At 48.6% G+C, this 4,973-nt stretch overlaps 1 protein-coding gene across 1 annotated transcript in view; it reads left to right on the top strand.

The window, feature by feature from the left end:
• The window catches only part of Cass4 (Cas scaffold protein family member 4), a 21,296-nt gene that overhangs the window by 4,062 nt on the left and 12,261 nt on the right, over positions 1-4,973 (top strand). The gene's annotated exons all lie outside the window — the stretch shown is intronic.

The following is a 4,973-nucleotide window of genomic DNA, read 5'->3' as shown; positions in this document are numbered from 1 at the left end:
GTGCCAGGAGATGGGGAGGGGGTGTGGTCACATTGATTCTGGGAGATCATGAAGGGGTGTGTGGTCCCTCTGTTGCCAGGAGATGGGGAGCGGGTGTGGTCACTCTGGTGCTAGGGAAAACCCAGAGGTCCCCAAGTGTTTGCATGGAGGAGGTCAGTTACAACATTATTAGAAGTTTTTTCCCACTCTCACTCATTTATTTGGGAGCAGAGCATGCCTGGGCCACGGCCCATGTCTGCAAACCACGGGACACTTTCAGGAGCTGGTCCTCCCCCTTCCTCCGTGTGCAGGTCCCAGGGCTCAAACTCAGGTCCACAGGCTTGGTGGCAAGTGTAGCTATCTACTGATTCATTCATACCCCATCCCTATCCCCTGCCCAAGAAAACCGTGTTTTGTCCCTGCCACAGTGGCAAACAACTACATAGAAATAAAAAATGGATTGTTTCTATGCAATTGTTCTAAAAAGGAAAGCAGAATCCTTTAGCCGAAGACTAGACAAGATAACAAAGAAACAAAAAACCCAAAAATTCTGTATGTCTGTGTGTGTATCATGTGTGTGTGTGTGTATGCAGGTGCACATGTGTGTACTGTATAGTGTGCATGTGTTTGTGCACACAGGGATACATGTTTATGTTATTGTATACAGGTGTGTGTATGTATTGTGTGTATATGTGTACGCAGGTGCACGTGTGTGTATATGTGTAGTGTGAATGTGTTCATGCATGCAAGTATACATGTGTATGTGTTATTGTATGCAGGTGCACATGTGTGTATGTGTAGTGTGTATGTGTTCATGCATGCAGGTATATGTGTGTATGTGTTATTGTATACAGGTGTGTGTATGTGTATGCAGCTGCACATGTGTGTATGTGTAGTGTATATGTGTTCATGCATACAGGTATACGTGTGTGTTATTGTATACTGGTATGTGTGTTTTATGTGTGTGTATGTGTATGCAGGTGCACATGAATGTCTATGTATAGTGTATATGTGTTCATGCATGCAGGTATACATATATATGTGCTATTGTATACAGGTGTGTGAGTGTATCGCGTGTGTATGCAGGTACACATGTGTGTGATGTGTAGTGTATATGTGTTCATATATGCAAGTATACATGTGTATGTGTTATTGTATACAAGTGTGTGTGTGTGTGTGTGTGTGTGCGCGCGCGCGTGCATGGTGTGCGTGCATATAGGTTGGAAAGACCTAGAACCCACACAGGTAGTTCTCCTCAGGAAGCAGAATTGAAGAAGGAGAAAGCTAAACAAGGTAATGAGCAGGGACCTTTGTTTTATTCTGTCCCATGTTTCCCAGCACCTAGCATGAGGCAAGTCTGCAATCAATATTTCATGAGCAAACAGATCAGGAACTGATGGGTGTCCGTGGGACACATGTGGCACCTGTGAATTCTGCAAGCGGTGGAAGGAGCTTGGTAACTGTGGTCACAACATTGGGGTCTTAAGTAAGGAGAGGAATTAAAAGGAAACAGAAGAACGATGACGTGGTGTTAGCCCCACAACCCTGGCCTGGGGCTGAAGCTCGGTTGGTGTGGTGCTTACCTAGCATTCTTGAAGCCCTGGGTCTAGCCCAAACACTGCACAAACCAGGCCCAGTGGAGCACCACTGTACCCCAGCACTCCGAAGATGGAGGCAAGAGGACCAGGAGTTCAGGGCCAATCTCAGCTATAGAGTGAGTTTGAGACCAGCTTTTGCTACCTGAAGCCCTGTCTCACAAACAACAGACAAACAGAAGCTCACTGGCCTCGGGGTTCGAGGACCATAGGCATCCTCTAACATCTGACACTTGGCGGTCCACCCCATGACACACTGCCCTTGACCACGTGGCCAACAGTTGTCTTAGAGAAGTGAGCAGAGAAAAGACCGCTGCCTCTGACGTGGGGGTGGGGCAGGACCCCAGAACTTGCTCACACCTCAGCTCCCTCCTCTCCAGCTTCCAGCAGTGCCTGGAACAGGACACTAATCCTTTCAAAATTTGAATACTTCAGATTCCTCAACTCCCTAAGCTGCCGGGCAGCACAAACAGCTGTCGCACACAGACAGACGCAGGGCTGGCTGCAGACAGCAAGGGGATAGATACAGTGTGAGCCGCCTACCACTGGCTGCAGACAGCAAGGGGATACAGTGAGAGCCTCCTGCCACTGGCTGCAGACAGCAAGGGGATAGATACAGTGTGAGCCTCAGGCAGGCCCTGACTCTCTTCCCCAGTCTCTACCCAGCACCCGCTGCGCTGCTGTCTGGATGGCTGACTCAGGAGGGGCTCTGCCTGTCTCTTTAAGAATAAGTCATAAGGGGCACAGACACGGTCTATCAGGTAAAGGCTCCTACCAAAAAAGAAACCTGGTGACCTGAGTTTGGTGTCCAGAACCCACATGAGGGAAAGACTTGGCACATTGCTCCCTGACCTCCACAAGTGCACGATGACACCCATGTGTGTGTGTGCACTGATGTAAGTCATTAAAATGTGGAAAAGAAGTCATGCCGGCCAGTTTGAATTTGAATTTCCTTCCAAAACTACTAAAATGTTAAAAAAAAAAAAAAGGTAAAGGTCTGTCTGACTCTCCTCAAAAGGATAGCATATGTGATGCCCACTGATGCCTGCTGATGCCCACTGACACCCCACTGATGCCCACTGATGCCCACTGACACCCACTGATGCCCACTGACACCCACTGATGCTCACTGACACCCACTGATGCCCACTGTTGCCTGCTGTTGCCCACTGATGCCCACAGATGCCCACTGTTGCCCACTGATGCTCACTGATACCCACTGACGCCCACTGATGCCCACTGATGACGAGCCTCCCCAGTTCCCAGCACAGGTCCAGGCTCCACTGTCCCCCTGGAAACTGACACAGTGTGAGGGAACGCGAAGTTCACATTGCAACTTAACTCAGAGGATGGGTGCTGTGTGCAAGGAAGCTCTGTCCTTGAGGCCTGTCGGCAGTGTACATCCTTCCGGGAGGGCCCCTGTGGTGACCAAGAGAAACCACAGTGAATGAAGGGGAACTCGGGTCCTCTGTCCCTGAGCAAGTTCTCCAGGGACCACAGAAAATACCCAAGGAATGTCCCTGCCTTCTCTCCTTTAGGTTCCCTCTTTGTCCTAACTATATTCTGGCTTCCTCCTCCTCCTTTTCTTTCTCTTCCCGCTTTCCTCCTCCTTCTCTTCTCCCTCCTTTTCTTCCTCCTCTTCCCTCTCCTCCTCTGAAGGGGCTGGTGTCCTGGCTCCTTTGACTTCAAAGGCAGCTACTATCAATCCTGAACAGTAGGAGGTTTCCAGCACCCTCTGTCCCTTGTCCCTGTGTTAGGGAAACATCAGACTGATGACGTCTAAGGTGAGCCCCTAACGGTACCCTTAGGAGATTCTATATAATTTCCTCTATCCCCAAAAGGAAGAGCCAGGCACTCCAAGAATAGTGTGGTTCACAGGGAAGCAGGCATGGATGTCTTTGGGGCTCAGGCATCTGCCATTTATCCCTGAGTCTGAGGCTGCCCAGAAAACATCTTCCAACCAAGGACAGTCACAGGTAGGATTAGGGAAACCCGGGCCCTTTGAGCTGTGTCCACTGCAGTCTGCAGACTCAAGCCACAGCTGGAGCAAAGCCTTTCATGGCTCCTTTGTACCAGTGCCAGCTCCAGGATTCAGAGTGGCCCGGCGTTAGACACCAAGATGGCTAGAGCACAGCACAGCGTGCCTCTCAAGTTGTCGTGAGCCTTTCGTCTATGTGCCAGAGTCAGTGTATCCGAAGCCTCTGAGGGCCTTTGGATTAGAATGGTCCTCCATCCTACACAAGAGGATTCCAAGCGAGGTCAAATGGCCCATACCGATGAGCCATATATGAGCCCAGGGCAGAAACTGATGTTTTCAAGTCAGTCTGTGTCCATCTGTCCACCTGACCTTAATCCTCAGCATCTCTGCTCTCCGTGTGGCCCTCTTCATGTAAGCCTGGCTGAAATTATTTTTTAAACATATTTCGTCAGTTATATAGGAAAGTTCTTTTTTATTATATTTATTTATGTTTGTGGAGGTCAGAGGACAATTTGTGGAAGTTGGTTCTTTGCTTCATCCAGGGAATCCTAGAAATCGAACTCAGGTCATCAAATTTGACAGCAAGCACCTTTACCCACGGAGCCATTGCGCTGACCCCAAAGCGACTCTTTCCGCTGAGTTTTTGTCCCTTTGTCACCTTCAGGTCCTGGAGGTGCAGCTCAGTTACCTGTATGCACACTAGCGAAACCAAAACAGCTCCCAGAAGCCCGCATGTCTTCCTCCTGCAGCTTCACCCAGGAAACCACTCTTCTGAGTTTTTGTTTTACTTTTCATTCCAGCTTCCTTTATTTAATGTGGAAGCCTGGCTTGAAACACACACAAAACCACATGCAGAACAGATTTCCATTCTGAGAACGGCCACGTTGGTATTTCAAGTGTAAAGGGACAGATTTTCTGCGATACTCACTTGGAATTACTTCCCATCCCCGCGAGCCTTTGGAAACCACAGTTCTTGGCTTGTTCCTTAATTGACTGCATCTAACTTAACACTTTCCCAAGAAAGGGGACATTTCTGAAGTGGCACACACAGGAAAGTCCCTGAGTGAACTGTAGGTGGCTCCCACAGTCACTTGTGACCCACAAAGCCAACCATTCGCACAAAATAGGCAAGGAAGGGCTTGGAAAAGTGGGGGGTGGGGGGATGCAATTAAACTGTTGATGAGTTTGGTCCTGGGCCAATCAGCCTAAGACCAGAGACAGAACCAGGGTTTGATTTTTCTTTTCTCTTCTTCTTTTTCTTCTTCTTCTTCTTCTTCTTCTTCTTCTTCTTCTTCTTCTTCTTCTTCTTCTTCTTCTTCTTCTTCTTCTTCTTTTCTCTCTCTCCTCTTCCTCTACACATACACACACACACACACACACACACACCCTTTAGAGTCTTTTTTATTGTTGTTGCTTTTCAA

This window comes from Microtus ochrogaster, linkage group LG8, assembly GCF_000317375.1.
Source record: "Microtus ochrogaster isolate Prairie Vole_2 linkage group LG8, MicOch1.0, whole genome shotgun sequence".
NCBI classification, from domain to species: domain Eukaryota; kingdom Metazoa; phylum Chordata; class Mammalia; order Rodentia; family Cricetidae; genus Microtus; species Microtus ochrogaster.
This window is presented reverse-complemented; position numbering and strand designations above follow the sequence as displayed.